Source organism: Trichosurus vulpecula, chromosome 4, assembly GCF_011100635.1.
Source record: "Trichosurus vulpecula isolate mTriVul1 chromosome 4, mTriVul1.pri, whole genome shotgun sequence".
NCBI classification, from domain to species: Eukaryota; Metazoa; Chordata; class Mammalia; order Diprotodontia; family Phalangeridae; genus Trichosurus; species Trichosurus vulpecula.
In genome coordinates this window covers 291,090,051-291,115,344 of record NC_050576.1, presented here as the reverse complement: position 1 = coordinate 291,115,344, position 25,294 = coordinate 291,090,051, and the positions used below count along the sequence as shown (strand labels likewise).

Here is a 25,294-nt window from a genome sequence, read left to right as displayed (position 1 = left end):
CAAATGACTGCCTCTTCTGTAACAACTCTCAAAATCATCCTTAAAATACATTTGTACATTGTTACTCTGAAGCAGATTTCTGAAACTGGAAGATCGTCTATTAGTGGAACTTACTAACTTCCCCAGATAGCTCTGACTGGGGTTTTTTGGTTTGCTCTAAAATTGCTAACGATCTTGGAACGGGCTGGCAGTTATCAAAATCAAATCATCAAATGAAATAATATTTGTAAAGTGATTAGCACACTACCTGCTTAATAAATACTTGTTCCCTCCACCCCTCTACCCCCTTCAAGAGGTTTCGTTTGACATGTTTTAAGGTATCTACAACTGCTAGTGGCAGTACAATATTAATAATTCAGAGCTCAGTTTACAATTGAATTGTGAAAAATAATAATTTGTTAGTGTAGACAAGACTTTATTCATGGATTGTGTGTTAATATTGGGAAAGGCACTTATCCCTGCTTTGAAATGTAAAATTTGTGGAATTCAGACCTATTTAATACTCAAGGACAATCAGTTGCATTTTAATCAAGGTAAAACATCTTACTCAAATACTGATTAACCATGATAATGGAATTATAAAGAAGACTCCAGGTTGGGAATTTGCCAAATGTTTTCCCCAGTAGTCATTAGCTGGTGTTCTGGTGACGTATAAGAAAGTCCATACTTGGTCAAACCAATTGTCTTTCCAATCCGGTATTCTGTTTTGGACAATGATTCCATGGCATGTTGTTTCATGGGAAAGCAAGTAAAGCATGAGATATACCTTAAACAACTAATTAAACAAAGGTCCTTTTTAAATCTATCCTATAGTCCACAAGTCACAAAATAAAATTGGTATTGTTTCTTTCATATTCCTAATGTATATATGTATTAGGCCTACCCTGCCTAATGTTTTAAACTAGATCTACAAAAACAGAATGCTAGGCATTTTGTCAGGGCTATTAGTTCTACAGGAACTATGCTGTATAATACCTAGGTGCTCATTTTAATGATATGAGTATAAATTGGCTATAATGTACTAATGACATAGTGAAATGACTTAGGGTGGGGCCCTATCAAGTAGTACATGTTTCTATATGTCTAAGTATGTGGTTGTATTTTATACATACTTATACAAGTATTTGTTGTTTTCCTTGATTGAACTTAAGCTTTATGAGGTCAGGGAATGTTTCACTTTTGCTTTTGTGTTTCCAGAACATGGTATAGTGCTTGCCACACAGTAGGCATTTAATAAATGCTTATTGAAGCAAGTATAATGTTTATTGATGACAATAATATATGTTACATATACACAAAATTATAAATGCATCAATACTCAAGAGATTTGTGATTTCTTTAGTTTGAGTACCCCCCCCCCCCACCATGATGTAGATTATGGCTACTCTGTATCTTATTAGATGGTCTTCGAGGGCTTCTGAAAAATTTATCACCCTCAGCAAATATGGTGATAAGATCTCTACATGTCTACATAATATGTCTACATAATATGCACATCTTTATAAATATGAATTTGACCCCACACAATTAGAATACTCAACTACCTCTAGTTATTGCAAGTTACAGATTTGTACAAACATCATGAAGTTGTCTTTAAAAAAATTATGTCAATATTTGGACATCAAAATTGGGCAGAATTTCTCAGGGACATAATCCCTGTGGATTGACAATTTCAACTGAGCCATGTCATCTTTGAAGAAACCTTGATATGTTCTTTTTATTGCTGACAGCTTTACAGTAGAGTGTTTCTATTTTCCCTGGTGCCTGATAAATACTCATACTTTGCAACCTTGAATGCCTGCTACAGGTAGCTACTGTCATAACATTTTTGAAAAAGAAAAGATTTGTTTTCTCTGATAGTTCTGAAATTCTCTAAGAAAGAAGAGGATAGTATGTTGTCTGGAAATCTTAAAAAAACTCTTCATTTTACCTGATTCACTTCTAATCAGAAGACAGTATAATAAAGTTTGTAATTTCAAGAAAAAGAAATTTTTGTAAATTTTCAAGAAAAACAGGAACTTCACTGTTTGTTTTAGGTAAGGGAGAAAATAGTATGAGAAAATGTCATAAAATTTAAATACACACACCAACAACCCTGAGGAATATAAAGTGCAGTATTCATTTCCTAAAGGAGGTGATACTTATTTAAATAGGAATTTCTTAAACTTGTGTACATTGAAATATTGATAAGCTATGGCGGCACATCAGTGTTTTAATATTTAAAGATAAGTTGTCGGACTGGAATTTGTGACTATTAATAGTCAAACAGTTTTTAAAAGTGCAAGGAATAAAGGAAGCAAGTACATTAATTGGAGGGATGCTTTGACTATGTTTTTTAAAATTTATTTTGAGCTTTTGTATGTAATTGAGGGCTTGATTCTTGCCTGTCTCAATCTTGAGCCCTGAATTATAGAGGCTTTGCAGCTTTTCTGTATACAGCGTTATTAGCTTGATCTAGAACTGACCTGTCATCTTTTTGATCTTTCTAATCATAGATCTGCCACCTCTAAATGGTATCTGCCAAAAATTCTTTTTGAAATACTGGATGTGCTAGCTTACTGACATTCTGAATCTTCTCTAGTTATTTGGGGAGTGCTTCTCAACCTCTATTCAACTGTAGTATTAATAATATTCAGGACACTGTTTCCAAGTTAGAAATCATATAATAGATTCCATCCATTGTTTCCCTCCATATTTACTGATGGGAAAACCATAAACCAGAGGCTGTATCCTAAAGTGGACAGTAATGTAAATGACCTGAAATGATTCCATACAATGCCATTGTGTGAAAGTTAGTCTTGCAGAGACATTAAAGCACGTAAAGATGGCAATGTGGCTTAGTGCATAAAGAGAGCCTCAGTCAGGAAATATGGATTCATGACCTACCTCTGACATACTGGCTGCGTGAGCTGTTGCAAGTCACTGAACTTCTCAGTACCACGGGAAACTCTTTCATACCATAGGTTATAGAACAGTTGCTGATCTACATTGATAAAAATTTCTTTACTAGAAGTTCCTTTTATCAATGAAATCAGAGAACCAGTTTTTTTATAAAGTTTTCCTCTTAATAGTGGTATGTATGTGTGATGGCCACCAACTCCGGTATTTCTTGCCATTATCTGGAAGGAGGGAGGTTAAGCTAAAAAAATAGGAAGGTGGCAACTTTCATCAGTAGTTTTAAAGAAGGAATTCCCCTCTCTAAAAATTGTCTTTTAGGCTATACCTTGCATTTATACCTTGGCTTTAGAGTTATTTGTGTGATTATTTTGGAAGGAGAAAACAGGTGAGACTCTTCATAACAGCAATGCAGCTCTGGGACTTTGATTTCACTGGAAGGTTGTGTATTTCTGTATTGGTGTTCCTATCTATTTTGTATGTTCCCTGGAAAATCTTGTGGATTCAGTTGCATTGAAAGCTGCCTGAAGTCTCAGGGCCCACAATATACCAAAGGCTAAGACTAGGATGACTCATGTGTTCAGTGGCAGCTGTGGGTGATGACTGTGTGGAAGATCATAGACAGCTGTATCCTTAGCAACACTTTCTCAGCTTTCCTTATTCTTTCTGGTATCCCTGTGTAAGGCGAATCTGACTGACAATCAAGGGACTCTGATGATAATTTGAAGAACTATGGTAATAGATCATGACTTGCACAAGATCTTCATAAGTCTTTAGGTAGTTTTAAAAATGTAAAATGTGACTTCTTTTATCATTTCACAGCTAGGTTTTAGGCATAATCAAAACAATCTCCAGAAACAAGCAGATTATTTTCTCCTCACAGCTAATATGTATTTTCATTTTTGCTAGTCATGAGGCCTAGTTAACTTTCTTATTTACAGTCACCATTTTTGATTGTCACAGGATCTGAAATAATGTGGTTCTGTTTAATAATGAAATGCAATTTAACAAAATTGAATTTAGAAAAATCTCTAAAGATTATTTCTATCATGGCTACAATGGAATTGTGGCATAAAATGGGGGAAAAAGACTTTATACTGATCTTGTATTTCTAATGTTTATACATTTCTTACAGTGTTTGCCTGTAGACTGATTTCATTTAGTTGGTGGGCCTGAACACCCAAGCCAATTGACTATTTCACTGCATTTCATCTGATGGTATACTATGTGGCTACATTGTAAAGTGAACCATATTAACTCAATCTTATTCACCTCGACTTGAAAACCAATCAGAATAAAAGGGATACAATAGTTGCTAACTATTGCATTAAAGTAAAAGATGTCAGGAAAAATATCTTTAGGTTTTTGAGTAACTGAAGTCTTATGCCAATTTACTTTTTACACTGTATCATAAATAGTACATTCTAGAACTTGTTCACCTGTTCAACAGCTTTTTTTTCTTCTTGAGTATCAGGCATTCATTGGACAGGGTTTTAATAAAGAGACAACAAGAAAGGCAGGCATAGTGGCTATGGGACAGTAACTTATAGGACAGTAAGATAAAGTACGGTTTAGTAAGGAACTTACAGCTTAGTAAGATAATTATACAAATTTCTACACAAAATAGAAAATGGAAAAATGCTATAAAATCAATCTGAAAAGTATCTCAAAGATTAAAATGTGAACTACCTTGTTTTCCGTCTCTTCCTCTTCTTCCTCTTTCTCCTCCTCCTTTTCCTGCCCCTCCTAACCCCTAGTTCACCAATAATAAGAAAATTTATCTAATGTAAGGGGTGAGGTTAGGGAAAGAACCCTGTTCCTTTCTGTCATTCAATACACCGAATTTTATATGCTATATTTCAACTTAACAAGCATTTATCAAGGACCTGCTATGCATAAGACACTGTGCTAGGTGTTGGGGATAGACAAAACCAAAATGAGCCAGTTTGTTGACCAATTCCCTACATAGCATGGTAGCCTGACCTTTGTTATAGATACCCCACAGGTATTCAAGGATAAAGTTTCCACTATAGTCAAAATTTCGTCGGATTTCTACGGCTTCAACTCAGCAGTATGGCCAGGCATAGGAAGTCCCTCAAGGGAAACTCATCAACATATGTAAACGGTAAATTGCCCAGGAACATCTGCCCCTTTTAGCTGTACTGCCTCACTGTGCTTGAGTTCCTTCTCTTTAATGAGAGGTTTTTGTATACACAGTGTGATCAGAGGTAGAGTAGTTTCCAGATACTAGCAAGAGAAAACCTGGTCACCCCTGTGAAAATCTAGTGTTTTTTTTTTTTTCAAGGCTATTGACCACAGCTGCTGCCTTACTGCCTGCTTTCCTCTGCCTCGCCGGCAGCCCAGCTTCCCTGTTGTGCCAACAGCATCCTCCTTTTAAGATCCATCTTTCTTTCTCCTTCCCTGGGCAATGGTGGTAAGAGGGTGAACAGCCTTTCTGCTTACCCCCGTGGAAATGAATAATTCCTTCTAGAATGTCCTTCATCCATGTCTCTAAGTGTAGCTGGCGTGATGGATGACATTGCTTGAGCCCCTTCCTGTAAGGGTTTATTCCACATGACCCAGACTGCTTTGGTTAGCTGTTTTCTTCTAGGTCACCTGTACTCTATAATGAAGTCTTATATAGCTCAAAGCATTCTGTTCCCCCCCCCCTGCCAATTAATAATATTTTATTTTTCCCCCCAATTACATGTAAAGATAGTTTTCAACATTCATTTTTACAAGATTTTGAGCTCCACATTTTTCTCCCTTCCTTCCTTCCCTGCCTTCTCCCCAAGACAGCAAGCAATCTGATATAGGTTATACATGTATAGTCACATTAAATGTATTTCCGTATTCATCAGCTTGTGAAAGAAGAATCAGAACAAAAAGGAAAAATCACGAAAAAGAAAAAAACAAAAAACAAAAAAATGAAAATAGTATGCTTTGATCTGCATTCAAGACTCAATAGTTCTTTCTTTGGATGTGGATAGCATTTTCCATCACTAGTCTTTTGGAATTGTCTTGGATCATTATACTGCTGAGAAGAGCTAAGTCTGTCATAGTTGATCATCACACAGTGTTGCTGTTACTGTGTGTAGTGTTCTCCTGGTTCTGCTCACGTCACTCAGCATCAGTTCAAGTAAGTCTTTCCAGATCTTTTTTTGAAATTCATCTGCTCATCCTTTAGTATTCCATTACATTCATATACCACAACTTGTTCAGCCAATCCCCAATTGATGGGCATCCCCTCAATATCCAATTCTTTGCCACCATAAAAAGGCTGCTATGTTTTTGTGCATGTGGGTCCTTTCTCCTTTTTATGATCTCTTTGGGATATTGACCAAGTAGTGATATTACTGGATCAAAAGAGTATGCACAGTTTTATAGCCCTTTGGGCATAATTCCAAATTGCTCTCCAGAATGGTTGAACCAGTTCACAACTTCACCAACAATGCATTAATATTTCGATTTTTCCACATGTTCTCCAACATTTATCATTTTCCTTTTCTGTCATATTAGCCAATCTGATAGGTGTGAGGTGTTACCTCGGAGTTGTTTTAATTTGCTGTTCTCTAATCAGTAGTGATTTAGAGCATTTTTATATGACTATAGGTAACTTTAATTTTTTCATCTGAAAACTGCCTGTTTATATCCCTTGACCGTTTATCAACTGGGTGATGACTTGAATTCTTATAAATTTGCTTCTGTTCTTTATATATTTGAGAAATGAGGTCTTTATCAGAAACACTGGCTGTAAAAATTCCCAGCTTTCTGCTTTCCTTCTAATCTTGATTGCACTAGTTTTGTTTGTGCAAAACCTTTGTAATTTAATGTAATCAAATCATCTTGAATCGTAATGATCAAAAAGGAGCATGGCTGAAAGCTGGGGTTCTTAACCATTTTTTGTCATAGACCTATTTAGCAGTTTGGTGAAGACTATGGATCCCTTCTCATAATCATGTTTTTAAATGAATAAAAGAAAATGCATGAGATTACAATGGTAACCAGTTATTTTGAAATACAATTATCAGAATATACATACATTCATACATACACATACATACATACACACACATATATTTTTTGAAATTCACAGACCTCGATTTAATGGAATCACAACATGCCCCAAACAAGTGAGAGTACTCTCTATTTTCTCTTGAGAGTTCCACCTTTCCTTAGGGCTTTAAATGGTCTTTTCTCAAACTCTCCCCCCCCTCCCAACTCATAGTGAAACACTGTGGTTTAGATTTCCGTGGGAAGGGAAATGAATTCAGGCTTGTTAAGAGTGGCAGTCTTTTGACATTTTACATTCACCACAGGAACCTATAAAGACCCGCTGCTTTACAGCACTACCCTAAGGGCTTGGGATCCCTTAGTAGGAAAATACAGATATAATCTAACATTTTGTTGAGTTCCATTTTCACCCTAGAAACACATAAAGCTAGGTGCCTTATGATATTGGGTTTGGACATGCCCAATGGGGAAATCAACTCCAAGTGTCTAGAAGGGAATCCCTTAAGTATCCGACTGGCTTTGAAATAACTCATGGTAATAGCGGAGAACAACTTCCAGGCATTTTGTCTCTTTCTAACCCGGCTTCATCCTTTGGTAATTCATTAATGGCTGGAAATGTAGGCATTCTCCTCTTCAACCCAAGAGACTAATGAATGCTTCCTAGGAACTCCCCCTTCTCACTTTGTCTGGATCCTCAAGACCTTTCTTTCTAGTTTTTAGGCAAACCTAAAGTTGATGTTTCTCAGGCCTCTCCCTTCCCTCTTTAGAAGCCTAGATTTCATCGCTTAAAGATCAGGAGCCCTCCTTTAAGGCAATGTGGATAAAAGCACACACAAGTGCCATTGGTGTTGGGGAAATTGGCAAATAGGACGCCTACCTGCACAGTTCTCTCCTGGAACAAGTTTATCCTGAGCATTGTTGCTGAATGTTTTGTTCTCTGAAAAGTGAAAGAAACCTAAAAGGGCGCTTCTGCACCTGATCTCTGTTTTCATAGACCAACACAGAGTGGCTCTGATGTGTAATTGTTTGGCAGTGAGAGCCAAAAAATTTATCCCCATTCAATCCACAATATCCAAAATCTCAGACAAAGACCTGTGAACTCAATTTTATCAGGAATTTCTCCTCTTCAGCCTCTTATACTCATTACCTCTTCTAAAAATAATTTCAGGGAGACTGGTTCCTCCAAGACTAAGTTGGTATTGAATTCACCTAACTCCTCACTGCATTGCACTAGTTTGCCCCCATTGCTGCCTATTCATCAGAGGAGAAGGAGCGTTATATCTGTGCTTGGGGTATCTAAAATAGCTAAAAATTATCTTCAGACTTGTCGATAGGCTTCTGAGATAGAGGGTTATTCTCCTCTTTCAGCAGATCTTCCCAGTCCAGGGTCTCTCTCCATAAATTTGTCTACATTATAAAAGTAACTTCACCTGGACTGCTATTTTATATGATTAGGTTTTGAATGTTTGCTCACAGTGACCTGTGCCTGTTCCTATTGTCACTGGAATGTAAATTAGTGGTTATTATGTTGGTAAGTTCAAGTAGAAGCAAACCTTTGCTATTACAGTTGTCTCAGAAACATGCATTGGGTATTACTGCTGCGTCTGGAGCCAAGAAGCATCCTTCACCCCCACCCCTCTTTCCCAATTTCTATTTAAAACCTGAATCAGACCTTATCAGGTTATGGATGGGAAGTGGAACATGATTTTCAAAATGCCAGTGTTTTTTGTTAGAGTCCTGTGGCCTCTGACTGCTAGTATCTTCCCACCTCTGATGCAGACATACCCTAAAAGGAAAGGGAATGTCTTAGAATGTATTGAAAAGAAAGTATTTTCCATTTATCTTCTTTCTTTTTTATCTTAGAAAAACATGGAAGGACTTGCACGAAATAATGAGGAGTGAAGTCAGCAGAACCAAGAGAACATTGTATGCAGTAACCATGGTATTGTTTTAAGAACGATTTTGACTGAATAAGTCATTTTGACTATTATAAATACCCAAATGAACTATAAAGGACATATGAAGACACTATCTGTATCCAGAGAAAGAGCTGATAAATAGAAGCATGTATTGCATAATTTTACTCTCTCTCTTCATTATGTGTATATATGTATATATATGCATATATATGTATATATACATATGTGTATATATACATATATGTATATATACATATGTGTACATATACATATATGTATATATACATATATATGCATATATATACATATATATATGTTTGCATTTAATGGTAGCCATCTCTAGGGCAAGGGTGGGGATAGGGAGGAAAAAAGAAATTTACATGATAACTTTGTTATATATTTATAAGGAATAGCAAGTTGTACATAACAGATTTTCAGTTTCATGTGCAGTGATTGTTTTTGATTACATCCTGTGTTAAAATGCTTGTTTTATTTCATAAATTAAAAAAAGAAAAGAAAGCATTTTCCACTTATCTTGTGATGCACACTAACCTCTCTAACATTTTCCATTAAGAAAAGAAAAATAAAAAGTCAGAAAGCTCAGTAGTTCAGCCAGACACATAAGATCCTTGAGGAGAACGCTCACACAATAAGAAAACTTACCACTAGACACAAAAAGGCCAACAAGAAAACATTACATTCTCCATAGCCCTGTTGCCATACCTTACTGAGGTTCCCCTTGCCTTCTGGCTTTTTCTTCACTAGTGGATTGTGTCCACACATTGTGATGAGGGCAGGTTTCCAACCCTCAGAAGTAGAAGCTGGGTATCTCTCTCTCTCTCTCGCTTTCTCTCTCTTTATGCCCCAAAGTTTAGCATGAGAGAGAGATTTGCACTCAGCTTAGCTGCCCCATAATCCCTTCTTTCCTAATATATATTTGATCATGGCCTGGTACTAGTCAGCTTGAAGTTATGGCAGTCCTCTTGTTGGCCAAGTTAGTGTTACTTCATTCCATGGTCTGTCAGTCAAAAAGCATTTACTGAGTACTTACCATGTGCTAGGCACTATGTTAAACATCGGAAATACAAAGAAAGGCAAAACTACTGTACCTGCTCTCAAGGAACTTACATTCTAATAGGGGAGAAAAAAAGTAAATAACTATGCACATACATGACATATAGAGAGTAAATGGGAGATAATCTCAGAGAAAAGAGCCATGTTGGTAGGAACTGGGAAAGGCCATCTATAGAAAGTAGGATTAGAACTGAGTCTTGAATGAAGTCAGGAAAGCCAAGAGGTGAAAGTAAAGAGAAAGAAAATTCTAGATATGGGGGTACATATTACAAATTCATGGTGTTCATAGTGTAGATGTCAGTATATCCGGATCATAGAGTATATGGAGGGGAGTAAAGTATAAGAAGACTGAAAAGGAAGGAAGGGGCCAGGTTGTGAAGGACTTTGAACTTCAATCAGAGGATTTGAAGGTTGATCTTTGAGGTCATAGGGAGCCACTGGAGTTTACTAAATAGAGGATGACATGGTCACACCTGTGTTTTAGGAGAATCTCTTTGGCACTGAGTGGAGGATGAATTACAGCAGGAAGATACTTGAGGAAGCGAGACCAATCAGAAGACCATTATAATAGTTTGTGTGAGTGGAAATGAGGACCATGTGAACAGGGTGTGTATGTGGAAAGAAGGAGACACGAGGGATAGGTAAAGCTGGAAATGAGTCGCAACAATGAATTAAATTTGAGAGGTGAGTAAGAATGCAGAGTTGATGGTGACCCCTTTGCACATTGGACCTCTTACCTTGGACTGTTATTCACAGGGCAAAGTTGATGAGAATATATGGATGGATCATGGCAAGCCTATAATCATTACTGTAAAAAAACTCAATCAGACATGTCCTTCCCAAATTTCTTCAATGAGTTGCCCTTCTTAGTTGAAGAATAGCCTATAAAACCTGCAGTGGTAGTGGGATTGATATTAAAATTGAATAGAACCATCATTTTTTTCTATAATGACCTATTTTTATTAGTGATGATTGAGGACCTACTACGTGTGGTCTCTATGACCTCCATACTTGGTGCTCCATTCATTCAAAAAACAAGTATTTACATTCGCTATCACTGTGCACAAAAATTGCATAGTAATATTGGGGGAGGGGGGCTATTCAAGGAAGTGGCACTGGTACTTAAGATGAAAGAGGAAAGAGCAATGGAACCTGCCAAATACAGCAAAATCTACTCTCTTTAGTTAAAGATGCCATATTTTAGGAAGGACATGGGTAAACTGGAAAACATTTAAAAGGGAGTATCCAGGATCATTAAGGGCCTCAAATTCTTGCCATGTAAGGATCAATTGAAGGAATTGTCAACATTTAGCCTGGAAAAGAGCAGCTTTAGGAAGGATATGATCGTTTTCTTCATGTATTTGAAGCTCTGTCATGTAGAAGTGGGATTATATTTGATCTGCTTGAAACCAAAGGGTTGAATTAGAAGCAATAGGCAGAAATAGGAAAGAGTCAAATTTAGGCTTGCTGTTAGAAAAACATTCCTAATAGAGCTATCCAAATAATATCAATAATAACTTACATTTATAAAGTATTTTTGATATTAGATAAATACATGATTGAAAACAAAGATGAACAAGTTGGTCACATAGCAAGGAAGAGAGGTAAATGTTTGGTGAAAGTGAAGATGACTTGCTGGACCATCCTATTGCAAACTCATGGAAGGACGTAGACAAGAATTGCCTGGGATAGGCAGATACAGATGGATTGTGATGTGCATCATCAGAGGGAATGTCCAAATCAGTGGATCTCAGACACAGACATTTGAATACATAGCACTTTAAAGTTTGAAAAGTGTGTTGCATACCTTGTCTCATTTTAGTCTTCCAGCAGCCATGTGAAGTAGCTACTATGGATACCATTATTCTCTTCATACAGATGAGGAACGTGATTTTCACAGGGGTCAAGGAACTCATCCGTGGTCATACAGCTATCATTAACAGTGGGATTTGAACCCAGGCCTTCTTGATTCCACGTATAGTTCTCTATCCGCTATGCCATGTGGAAGTACACCTGTCCATCACTGGAGAGCTCTGTAAAAGGTGAGATGACTCTTTCTTTGCTACATCAAAGAAGAGATTCTTACTTAGGTCCATACTAGTTGGACCAGATGGTCTCTGAAATCCCCTCCAACAATTCCATGATTATTTTCTGGAGACAATTAAACAGAAACTGTTTAATCATGTGTATGTCATACACATTCAAATGATTTTTTTTGTCAAAGACTTGATTTATTTCATTTACATTTACCTCTGCTTTCATTATACGTACCCTTGATTGAAATGGAGGGAAGGAAAGAACTGGTAGACTTTCGTACGCTTATTTTTCTGTACCAGATTACATCTTTACAAGTGTTTATTGTTTGCTGATTTAAAATCATCAGTTTCTCTCAGCAGAGGAATATATCTATAAAGGCCTTCCACAAAGAGTGTTTCTCACATATACTTTGTTTTTTTTTTTAAAAATAGAAGATTGTATGGCAAATGTGAGTGGGAAGTTAACTTAGTTCTGCAAGTTGCTGATTATAAATTTCAGGTGACACAAAAAATAGGATGGTGTATTAGTATTCACCAGCACTGTGGAGGATGTCTCATGGGAAGTCCAAACCACAAAAAGTCTTTCCTGTTGATTCCAAGGTTCTTTTTAAATGCTCCCTTTCATACATGGCATTGTGCCATATGTATCAAACCCTGGAACACAATAAACCACATTAATGAAAGCTATGCTTATTTGAAAGATGTCATTTAAACATAAAACAAAGTAGATGAGAAATGGCGCAGTACCCAGATTATGAAATACAATTGGGTGGGTCTACCTACTGACTTAGCCAATTTAAGAATGCTGTGAACAGGCAACATATAATGGTCAAAAATCTAGGTCCAGAGTAGGAGTAATTTGGACTGAATTGATTTTGGTAAATTGAACATTAATGGATGGATTGGAGTATGATTGGACTGGACACTTGAGCTAGGCAGACCAACCAGTAGGCTATTGCAGTGATTCGAGGATGAGTTAATGAGGGCCTGTACCAGTGTGGTGGTAGTATCAGAGGGGAAAAAGAGGTATATCTGCAGCCCACTGAGTTAGTTCATCAGCACATCTATCTTAGATAGGTACCACCAACGGACAATGAACTAGACCTAGAGGAAGGAAAGAAAGCATTTATTAAGCATTTACTATGTGCCAGGTGCCATTCTAGGCACTGGGGCTATAAATATAAGAAAAAAGAAAGTCCCTGCCCTTAAGGAGCTTACATTTTAATGCGGTCAGGGGTGAGGTTGGTGGGGGACAACATACAAAAGGAAAATGAAAAGTGGGGATAGGGGGTAGGTGGGAAATGAAATTATATGGACAGGGGCATGTTTTTGAAGTACAGAAGTGAGGAACAGGGCTGGGAAGAGAATGAAGGCTAGCTAGGGGTTCTGAACAAAATGGAAACCCTAGGAGGAACTCACCAAGGGAGAGGAGGGTAGGCCTTGAAAGGGTAAATTCCAGGTTGAGAAGTCTGTAGGGATGATGAGATATTGCCCAGCAAGGAGGTCTCAGGTACTGAGGGAAGTTCTAGGATAATATGGCAGCAGAACCTTGTTTTTGAAGTCTGGAAGTCAGGAGCAGGGCTGAGAGGAGAATGTTGGACAATAAAAGGGGAAACAGACTGGGTTACATTTGGCAAATTATATGGTGCTTTCAGTGATCCCACGCTGTACTCTGAAGAAAACCTCACATTTTCTTTCAGCACCAATATCCTCTCAGTGATGGAATACAGCTTTGAATCATGGACCCCTACAAATGCTGAGGAATCAGAATTTCAAGTAGTTAAGGATTATGAGAAGACAGGTGGCAGGTATAAGTAGGTTATAGCATGAAGGACCTTTAATGTGCTTTTAATTACATGATGTTATTAAATAATTTGTCACATATAGTCAGGCCTGTTGGGTAGTTCGACGGCAGACACCCAATTAATTCAGTAAACATTGATTAAGTGCTGCTAGGAGCCAGCTCAGTGTTAGGCACCGGGAATACAGAAACAAAAACACAGCAATTCATGCCCTCAAGGAGCTTACTTCATCCTGGGGGTGGGGAGTGGGGAACACATGTACACAGCTGCCGAGCATGTACAAAATACCATAAAGTAACATTAGGGGAAAGAGTAGCGAGAACATTATTAATAGCTGGGAAGAGAAGGAAGGTACTTATGTAGAAAATGGTCATCGAGCTGTGTCTTGAGGGAACCTCGAGTACATTCCAGATGTGGGGTACCACCTGTGCAAAGGCATATGGGTGGGAGATGGATTGTCATGTGAAGGTATGATGGGATAAATAGCTGAAAGAGTTGGTATTGATCTGCCTACAATCTAGCTTAGGCTAATTCTTCCTCTAAAATGCAAGGGAGCTGTCTCTAAAGCGTGATTGGTCTAGAAGTCTCTGGTTCAATGTCCATTGCCCCCGGAATATAGTTTTCTCAGGGCTTCTTAGTAATGTGTGTAAGAAAATACACCCAGCTGGAGCCAGACCTCTTCTGACTTGGTGGATGTCTCAAGACCCACCGAGTTACCACTCTCTGCCCTGAGGATCAGGCACATTTCTGTATGGGTCACAAGTACCAAAGCTAAATGCCATATTATGCTGTGGCTAAGTAAGACTCCTTTTGTTAACTGCTGAATGACATACAAATGTCTCATTTCATTCTGCCGTTGGACCTAAACTACTGGCCTGAATCAGGTCCATTCTCCAACAAGGTGGAATATAGCTAGATGACAGTTTGAGTCTGCCAAGGAAAGTGGGACCGGGAAGGGTAAGGAACGAGGGAGAGAGATAGGTGGGAATTAGATTGTGAAGGGCCTTGGTTGTCAGTCTGAGGATTTTGTATTTTATCCTGGAGGCAAGAGAAAGCCAGAGTTGGGGTGACATCGTTAGATCTTTGTTTTAGGAAGGCAAGTTGTGGGACATTCTGTGGGGATTTGGGACATGGGAATAAGATAGTTATTTAAAAAAAGAGATATTCTGTGGCCCTGAGCACCAGAAAATCTTTAGCATACTACAGGGCATAGTGTGAGTACAGAAAACACTGCAGGGTGGTATTTTTTTTTAATTTTGAAAATTGGAATCTCTGTAAAAGTAAGAGTACAACAGGTTTTTTTTTTATGTGTGTCAGTAATGTACTGGCATAGGTAATTGCCACTATAAAATGTCCTGTAGTATGATTTCCCATGAAGATTGTAAGGCTTGGGGGCAGTTTAATCTATATTTATTTTGTATGCATACACATGTGCATATACACACACACACACACATTGTATAGGAGCTGGAGAGACCTGGGTTCAAGTCCTGTCCTTCACATCTCTCACACATATTGGCTGTGTGACCCTGAGCGAGTTACTTAACTTGTCAGCGTCCCAGGTAAACTCTTTAAGACTCAAGTCGTAGAACAGTTGTTACTCTGCCTCAGTAGAGGAACTTTCCTTTCCTGCATCTCCCTATTCAGACGAAATTACGGTTCAGATAAAAAAAGAAGTATGTGTATGTGTATATGCGTATGTATATGTATATGTGTATGTGTATGTGTATATGTGTATACATCTTTAGTTTCCTAGAATGAATGCCATTTTACTTTTCCATTGTGAAAATTCAGCTGTTTTAAATGGAATATTTTAACATAAGGTGGTATTTCCTGTCTTTCTTTCAAGGCTTATTTCAGTCATTCTGGGTAAAATATATAGTCTTATGGGGATGATCCCACACTTCTGATTATCTCAGCTTTGGAGAAAGACAAAAAAATTTGCTTTATATCCATTTGACACAGAATCAAGTACTGCCCACCCCCTCCCATTTCACAAATTCATTATATGGCAAAAGAGCAATTAAATACAAGTATAGGGCCTGATGAAGGGTTAGGGTTGTAGGAAGCAGCTTAACCAGTAGGAATTGTGAGGCCTCCAGCATAGCTGTAGGCCTTGAACCCCCTGGGGCTATAGTGGTCTCAGGAGATGCTGGTGCCTTCGGGGGCTCCTTCTGCTAGATTAGAAAAATCTTTACTGAGATGGACAGAGGTGAATCCCTCAGGTTAGAAGGCTGTGTAACTGTTTCAGCTGAGCTGTGAGATTTTAATCTCTTTTGCCTTGAGACTTTTTGTTGGCCAATCAAACTGTTCTCTTAGCACACAATGTTGTCTAATGATATGCATGCGCTGGAGCAGAATTTGCTGTCCAATTTACAGAGCAGAGTTGTCTTCAGCCCCAGGCAGATCCCTGGCTGCTGTGCATCTCTCACTAAGTTCAACCAATGGCCTGCCTCCACAAGCTGTACACCCTGTACAGCAGCTGCAACTCGTTATCAGCTTTGTCCAGAAAAACAAACAAAGAAAACACATTTTGCAAGGGTTTTCTCCCGCCCCTGTGTGGAGTGTCAGAGGAAATTTAGAAATCATTGAAATGCTGATTGATTGGCCGTGTTGACTTAGAGGAGTCCAAGGCCACAGAAGCACTGTTAACCCTTGAAAAACAGCAAGTTCTTAGGATTGTCCCTCAGGTCAATATTTCTGTGGTGTGAAAATGTGCAAGTATCTTCATTAGGGTATACCATTTTAGAGAGATGACCTTCCGGTAGGCTAGAAAACATGGGGATGTTTGCTTGCATTTATCACTGTTTGCATTCAAATTGCTTTACATGTAATGGTATTTTTAGTTTTTTTTTAAGTACTTAAATGAAAAGAGAACTTCTTGTATTTGGCAAATACTGGTTCACCACATTGATCTAATATAAAATGTATGGTGCAGAGAGAACTATAATTATGAATTATATAAAATCATAGAATTGTAGCTCCAGAGGAGAAGGGACCACAGGGATCATCTAATCCAATCTTTTTATAGTTCAGGGAGCTGAGGCCTAGGGAGGTCAAAGCAATTTGCCCACCCTCATGAAGTGAATAAGAATCACAGGCAGAATTTTAACCCAGATCCTCTGCCTCAAGAGCCAGTATTCTTTCTACTCCACCAGTTCGTGGGGCAAAAACAATTAGAGGCAGGGCCCAGCAGTGCTGCACAGGATAGAGGAATGCAGCTGAGAACCGTCCCACGAGGGAGGTGGGAAAGCAGTCCTTGTGCAAAGTATGGGGTAAGCCGGGGTGTCGTCAGGAGGGGGTGAGGGTGCAGCCCTGCCTGCATAATGTGGCATACAAGCCAGTGGAGGACTTCCAGGGAAGGTTGCCAGAGGAAGAATTCTTACTCACCATGGAGGATTGGACCTACCAGATGTTGGTACCCCAGGGCAAAGATCTATTCGCCCTAAGTTAGTTCTGTTTCTCGGGACAGAGTAAGTTTGGGAAGCTACCCCACTACCATACTAAAACTTGAAAGAAGTATATATCTATCCCATGGGTCAAATGATACATGACTACTTGACCTTAAGGTTTCTTCTTCATTTTTTGGTGGTTTTGATGAGGCTGTCAATGCAGAGTATTAATTTGTGCAATGTCTAATTTTTTTAGGGTTTCAATGGCACTCTAAGAGGTTCAAAATCCTTGGCAGATTACTGTTATCTATCTCATTAATCCTTACACATACCTGTGAAGTAGGTAGTAGTAAGGGTTTGCCCAGTTGTCAGGAATCTGGGGCACGAGGAGGTTAATTGACTTGGCCAAGGACAGCAAGAGACTGGGACAGAGCCAGGGATCCAGCCCGCATCTCCTGACTCCACTCTCAAGTCCTGTTCACTTGTCCACAGCCAAAGGGAGTTCCAAACTGAATAAAATGAAGTCATTAGAAGAGTGATAGTGGAAAAATTGTTTTTGAAGTGCTTTTGAAAGGTTCTGGCCAAGTCCTTACCATGTCTGATGCAGTAGGTCTCACACCAAGAATCTGTCTTTTTGTTAACATTGATTTTTCACAATTTCCTCAGGAAAAAAGACACCTAGAAAAGTTAGGTGACTTATACAGAGTGACACAAAGAATTCATGTCAAAGCTGAGGCTAGGACTCCATATTTTGATTTGTAGTAGACTTCTGGGAGCACACAGCTACTCTCTCCATCATCAATTTAAAAAAAAAATTGCCTGGCAAGAAAAAAAAGTTAACAGTGAAGATGTATGTTTGCATGGAGAAGATACAATACTGCCTGGAACTCTTCAGAAGAAAAATATTACATAATTCAAATGTACTTTCATGTAAATAAATATTGTTAGTTTTAGTTTTGCTGGATAATAATAGGCTATTAAAATAAGCAGCATGCTATAATGGATAGAGAGATGGCCTTGGAGTCAGGAAGACCTGGGCCCAAGTCTTGTTTCTGACACACATTGGTTGTGTTGCTATGGATGAGTTGATTCTCAGTGTCCCCAGAAAACTCTCTAAGAATATATGTCACCGAGGCAGGTGCCAACCTGCATTGGTAGAAGAAGCCTCTTCACCAGTATTTTCTTATACTAATGAAATCACAAGTATATTTCCCAACCCCATTTAAAAATAATTATTTGAAGTTTTTCTCCCATAATAAATGAAAATAATTTATGAGTGTAGAGACTGAAATCAAAAACATTCAGGAACTGAAAGCTTGGAAGCTAATTCCTAAACAACTGCAGATAAAATTTACTCACCAAATCTGGTTTAGTTCTGCACTATTGTGTGCTTCGATGAAAGTAAGGTACATTTTACATTTTTATCAGATTGAATTGGTCTTGTGAAACACTGTAGTGAGGTGGAAAGTGTGGGACTGGGAATTGGGAAACCCTGGCTTTGTCCCCATAGCTGCACATTAGCTGTGTGACCTTGGCCAAAACACCTCACCTCTCTGAACCTTGGTTTCCTCACCTGGAAAATGATGCTGTAGGCCTACATCATCTCTCAGGTCCCATCCAACTTACACATTTTTAAATTCATCTCTGATTTTGGAATTTATTGAACTTTTTTTTGGTTCAGGAAAGAAGGTTTTTATTTTGGAAACTATTGTGATTTAGCTAAATAACTGGCAGATGTAATAATTCTTCCTCTCCACCCCCCCCAATAATCTTTCAAAGTCAGCCGATACAGGAAGGCCTCTAATCTTATTGGTATTAGAATATGACCTGTTGCTTGGACTTTGAAGCCTTTTCTTTTCTTCTGCTCGAGATAAGGAAAAGTGTGTTACGTTAAGTCTGGAAGAAACACGGCATCCAGTTTCAAGGTAGTAGAGTTGTTATTTTTCCAGACGTAGTTCAGGGTATTCCAGCCTGAAGAAAAGAGTAATCTCCTTAAAAAACGACTTTGATAACTTGGGACTGGACATGGCAATCCTGTTTCCAGCCAAACTGTGTATAAGCTTTAACAGCCAAAAGTCTATTTGCTTTGATTTTGATGTGGCCCATGTTTTCTTAGCTGCTCCTGTGCAAGATTTGGAAAAGAAGGAACGGTGGTGAGCAGAGTAATTCTTTGGCTTCTGATGATGAGTTCTTGAGAAATTTTATTATTCCTGATTGATAGTGCCTTATAACTTTAATATCATTTGGGTATGAGCCTTTACTTTTCTTTCAGTGCTTTAGTCGAGATTTTTGGTAGTGTTGATGGGAAGAAATAGAAGTTAAATATTGTCTAGCAAAAGTTATGTATTACATAATTTGTATCTATTTGTAAATTTACTTATCAGATTTTATTTATGAAATTTATATCTTGTTATATATAACCTTTATAAAGAGTATTTTGTATTTATCTTCACTTTCAAATTGTGCTGTTATCATGAATTAGTCCCTCTCTGTGTTTTTTCTTTAGAATTTTGATCTGTAGACAAATAGAAGAGGAGAAATAAAGGATAACATTGGTATGGTTTATATATAGGCTCTACGGATTATATGAAATGTATATTCATCATTTACTTGGCTGACCCGATCAGTGTAAACAACTGACAGGGTTAATTCAGATACTAAAATCAACTTTTTAGCCTGAATTATCTGGCTCTAATCTCTGCCTTTCTTTCTGATTCTCTTCTAGCTAAAAGGAAGTTGTCTGTGATAGGAGATGGCCTGGAGTATTTGAGTCAATTCCTTTGGGGGTATGGAAGAAAATAACATTACAAATATGCATTCGTAAAGCACTTTCCTATAGATTATCTCGTTTAATCTTGGTAGATGTTCTAAAGAAGGCTGCTTTGGTGTAGAAGATGATATTGCAAGGGTCTTAGGTTTCATATACTTCATTTCCATCTTGAAATTAGAATATTTAATGTAATGTCTTTGAAATTAATTTCAACATCATTTGCAAAAAATGAAGAATTAATTTTCCATTGGGCCTAAAATAAATGACATATGGATGTTGGTGGTACAGTAGACAGAGTGCCCCAGCCTGGAGTCAGGAAGACCTGAGTTCAAATCCAGCCTTAGAAGCTTACTAGCTGTGTGACCCTGACTGAGTCATTTAACTTCTGTTTGCTTCCATTTTCTCATCTGTAAAATGAGGTTAATAATATCACCAACCTCCCAGGGTTGTTGTGAGAATCAGATGGAATAGCTGTAAAGTGCTTCGCACAGTGCCTGGAATGTTACAAATATTATAGAAATGTTAGTTATTATTGTCATTAAAATGCTTTTTGTATGTTGTCTCATTGAAGGCTTATAACAACTCTGTGAGGTAGGTAGACAGATATTGATTATCCCCATTTTACAGGTGAGGACCATGGAGAGCAGGAGGATTTAAATGATTTGCCCAAGGTGATAGTTGAAAAGTGGCGGAGCTGATATTCAAAATGAAATCTTTTGTCTTTTTCCCGTACCCCATAGCAGCTTTCCAAAGTGAGAAGGAAGCTCCTATGATTGTCCTCATCTCTCTGATGAGGACAATCTGGTATTGGGAATAAAAATAACTCAAGATCACACAGCAGGTCAATAGTGGGGCTAGGGTTTCAGCTTTCCTGCATCCTAGCCTGGTGCTTTCTCTAGCAGAATATAACTCAATTAGAGTAAATTCAATCCAAACGATACATTCTAAAATGGCTGGTTGTGTTATATACTACCTCCCAAAGGAGGAACCACTTTGAGCTCTAGATTTGTCATCCTGCGATCATCTAAGTGAAAAGGAGGTAATGATTCAAATATTTATTCAAATGAGCTTTTTAATTAATTAATTTGATAATTTATAAGTTTATCACTAATCTTATACTATGATGTATGTGTATGTAATGAACATATTCTAAAATTATTCAAAATACTCCTGGGCATATTACTTAAGTTTACTTGCTCTCGGTTTCCTTAGACATATAGAAAGAGGAGAGTAGAACTAGGCGACCCCTTCAGCTCTGTGATTTTATAATCCCAAATCCCTGTAGATTGTAAATGGCAAAGATGGAGTCAGATTCCTTTTTCTTCCTGTAGGAAAGGTGTCACAAAGGCATAGTATTACAAGTTGGAAGAGATTTAGATCATTTAATCCAATTCCCTCCTTTTTAAAATGTGGAAACTGAGGCCCAGAGAAGACACTGCTAGTTAGGAGCAGAGCTGGAGCTAGTTTGGGTCTTTACATTTTCTATCAGTGCCTTTTTGCATATACCATGCTCTAAGGAAGAGAGGTGAAACAATTCTCCCGTAATCTTTCTTTCTGCAATTAACATAGGGTCATAGAATATTGGAGTTGGAAGGCACGTTAAAGGTTCCTTAAAAATAGGCTTTCAGGCTCTGAGTGCTGGTGTCCTCTCTCATAATGCTTTAAAAGTGCCCTTGTTATAGCCTACGAGCGGCAGAAAAGTTCCCATGTGGACAGTATCCGCTTGTGTCCAGGGCCAGTTTTGCTCTTGCCCAGCTTGAAAAACCTAGTGCTTGAAGTGGGTCAGGGCAAAACTGGATGGCATCTTACTTCTTTTCTTCCAGGAAGGCCTGAAATGACCTTGTTACCTAAGCCATCCTACTTGCTTATTTCACTGATTGAATCAATAATTATAAACCATGCCACTTCCTTTTCTCCTATTTCTTAAAGCCTTGTTTCTGCTGTACTTCAGGATCTTTGTGGGTCTATGACGTAAGTACAGCAAAATCCTTAGAGAATCTCTTTATGGATTTTCTCATTCCTCCTTTCTCGTGCTCCACAGACATTATTATTACTATTTTTGATAGGTTAAGGAAATATGTCAGATTAAATAACTTGTTAAGTAACATGGTAAGCTTGCAATAGGGGCAAGAAAAGTTCCCAAATAAGATTCATATAAAAAACAGCATAACTAAAGGCAGCTAGATGGCTCAGTGAGTAGAGCCCTGGGCCTGGAGTCAGGAGGACCTGAGTTCAAATCCGGCCTTAGACACTTGACATACTAGCTGTGTGACCTTGGGCAAGTCACTTAACCCCAATTGCCCTGCCTTCCCCCCTCTAAAAAAAAGCATAACTATGACAAGCAATGGAATCTATAAAAGTACCTAGTTGGCTAAATACTATGCGACCATCCTGGGGCAATTTTTTTAAGGTTGGCATCTTTGTCCAATTGAAATAATTGCTTATTCAGTCAACTCCCCTTTTTACATGATCATTGTCTTATTTTTTTCGTACAATATGTCCTTTCTTTAATGTTTCTGTAGTTATTGACTTGCCCAGCTTCGTAGTTTATTTGCTGGGCCGTTTACCTAAGTCAAGAAAGTTAAGAGAGTAACTGATAAATGGAACAATCATCTTCCCACATCTCATCCCCCCAATCCATGTCACCACAAGGTCGAAAGAAGGTTGTCTAAGTATTTTTCTTTTTTCTTAAAAAAGTATTTCTAGAATTTTAGAAAAATGGCAGAAATCCTATGAACATTAATAAATTGATTGCTATATTATTCAAGGATTATTCCCTAACTTGCACATGTATTTCTAATATGTAGTAATTCAAAATTATAAAAGATCTGCCATATGTTGCAAATATGAGTAAAATCATGTGAAATACTTTGAACATCAGCAGTCCTATGTAAGTAATAATTACAGTAAATTGACTGAGGATTTTTTTTTTAAACTAGAAAGCTTACACTTGGCAAATTATTTCAATTCTGGGTATTCATTGGATTTGGAAAACCATCAGGGTAGGATAAAGCTGGTGTTATTCATGCTGTTATATTATTCTTTGATTCTCTCTCATGTTAAGGAAAAAATGAGTTCAGCACCAGAATTTGTTTATAGGGAAGTCAGATGTAATGGCATCACAACATTCTTATTGAGCTAAACCAAGGTCCTAAACTTCTCATTTTTTAAATTAAAAATTTCCCCTGTGTTCTAATTTTGGAAAAGTTAATTTCTACTTTATTTCAAAACTAATTTTTCCAGAGATTAATTTTTTTCAAAATAATTACATTCTGTCAAGCATCCTTAAAAATCTATCAAATGGGAAAGACTGAATTGTTACCATATTGGTCCAAAAGAAAGCTGCCTCTGAATATTATATATACTTCCAAGCCCTTAAAATGTGATCGATCTGGGTGGTGGGTGGTGGGTGGGGAGGAAAAGGTGAAGAAAAAGAAAAAAAAACCACTGATTGGAAGGTACACTCAGATATTATTTAAGTCACATTTGGGGAAAAGTGAAGCCCCTATATATGACCAATATAGTACTATTCTCATTTTATGGGTGGAGAGGTTGAAGGCAGTATTATATGGCTTGATTAAAGTCACTAAGTGAGGCAGTTTTTAGGCCAAGAATAGGAATGCAGGGGTTTTCCCTCTAAATATACTCACCTGAAGCATAAGATAAGTTTTTCCAAAATTTCGATTCATATTTTGAAGCTTAATTATATCACAGGTCATAGATTTAGAGTTAGGAACTTAGAGGTCATTAAGTCCAACCCCCTCATTTTACTGATTAGTTAAGTGACTAGCCATGAGTCACGCCTTTAGTTAGTGTCACAGGAATTATTCAAACTCACATTTTTCTGGACTCTGAGTCTAGTGTACTATTCCTTGCACCACTAAGCTGCCTATGTAACTTAGAACTTTAACTAGGGATGAGGAAGAGAAGGCTAGTGTGGCATATGTATATATGTTTAAAAGTTTTATTTGTTTAATTAGTCAACTGAAAAATGGAGTACCTGCCACGTGGTTTGCACTGTGCTAGGAGCTACAATGTACAAAATAAATCTCAGACATAGGGCCTGCCCATATAAAGCTTACTCTCTAGACAGGGAAAGGCTTGAAAAACATAGGGGAAAAGGACATATTATAAATAACATTATGTACTTTCATAATAAAGTACTGCTTTGTTCAGAAAAGAATAGGTGAAACCTTAGAATACTGATCCACATTAACATGCTAACATGAAGGAGTCAGTGGAAAGATCATCGGGCTACCGCTATCAAAGAAGGAGGGAATGCTAGAATGTAGATAAGGAGAAAGTATTCATATAAGCTATGTTAAATTTCTCATTAAATTTGTATTTGGATATATGTTAGCTAAATGTTTCATTGTTTTTTGGCATTCCTCACAACTGTCCACTATCCTCTCCATTTTGTCGTGCAAAAACTTAAGTGCACAAAGGTTGAGGGATTTGTAAAAGTAGAGCCAATTAGGGCCACATTAAAGCATAACCAGACTTTAGGACACATGAGGAACATCTCTCTTTATTAGCCCTCTCCCATTCTTCTGTCTCCATTTTATACGGTCCTCTTACTCTGTGTACTCCTTCTTTTATGCCCTATGTAGGACCTGTGGGCAAATCACTGAGACACAGAGGAGAAGAAAGCAACTGGAAGGAAGTAGGTAGGGGAAGAATAGTAAGGTAGTTGGGTGTCCCAGGCAAATGCTGAGGCTCTGAAAGCAGTGATGGTGAAAGGGAGTCACCAAAAACCTGTCCCCTCCCTTTCTATGGCAGGGGCCTCTCCCATCTGGCAGGGTTCTCCTTCTGTGCTGTTACTTCCCACAGCATTAGATGGTGAAACAGGAAAGCAAGAACGGCCTTTTGTAAACCCTGAACTCTTGGGCTGCCACTCTGGAGTTCAGCTTGCCTCGCCAGTGTGTTGGCTTTTGACAATTTATACCAGAAATTTAATGTTTCTTTAAATATTTTAATATAAATACTGTTAAGGAAAACAAAAACCTTTTTTTTTTTAGGAAAGGCAACTGATCTTCATTGAAATTGGTTCTGGCCTCTGAGGAGAGTGTTAGTTGGAAAGGCAATTTTTAAAAAATGAACTATTTAGGACCTTTATTTTACCTCATTAGAAATGGCTTCCCTATGTTTTAGATCGGTGTTTATGAGCTTCACTGCAATATTTCAATTTGCTTTTTAATATGATCAGGGTTAGTATCGGAAAGCCTGTATACAACAGTCGACATTTTCATTTATCCAATCTTGGAATTTAAAAGGACATTGTTATACAGTACCGTGAAAAGCAGTTTCTTTCCTTGCAATGTAATCCAAATGAATACAATACTGGGAGACTGTTGAGGCTCTTATTTGATTTACATTTGAGAGAAATAATTCT

At 37.9% G+C, this 25,294-nt stretch overlaps 1 protein-coding gene and 1 long non-coding RNA gene across 2 annotated transcripts in view; one reads left to right on the top strand and one right to left on the bottom strand.

Annotated features, from left to right (window-relative positions):
* Positions 1-12,178: 12,178 nt before the first annotated feature.
* On the bottom strand, positions 12,179-18,520 carry LOC118847443. Its single transcript, XR_005010216.1, has 5 exons — positions 18,492-18,520; positions 17,726-17,951; positions 17,465-17,641; positions 13,358-13,519; positions 12,179-12,592 (listed from the first exon to the last, which is right to left on the bottom strand). It is a non-coding gene; the product is annotated as an uncharacterized LOC118847443 (long non-coding RNA).
* A 1,342-nt stretch (positions 18,521-19,862) lies between these two features.
* CPS1 (carbamoyl-phosphate synthase 1) overlaps positions 19,863-25,294 on the top strand; it is a 183,545-nt gene continuing 178,113 nt past the window's right edge. The window contains exon 1 of the mRNA XM_036755918.1: positions 19,863-19,918. The gene's annotated coding sequence lies outside the window, so the exon portion shown is untranslated. The remainder of the gene's footprint in view (positions 19,919-25,294) is intronic.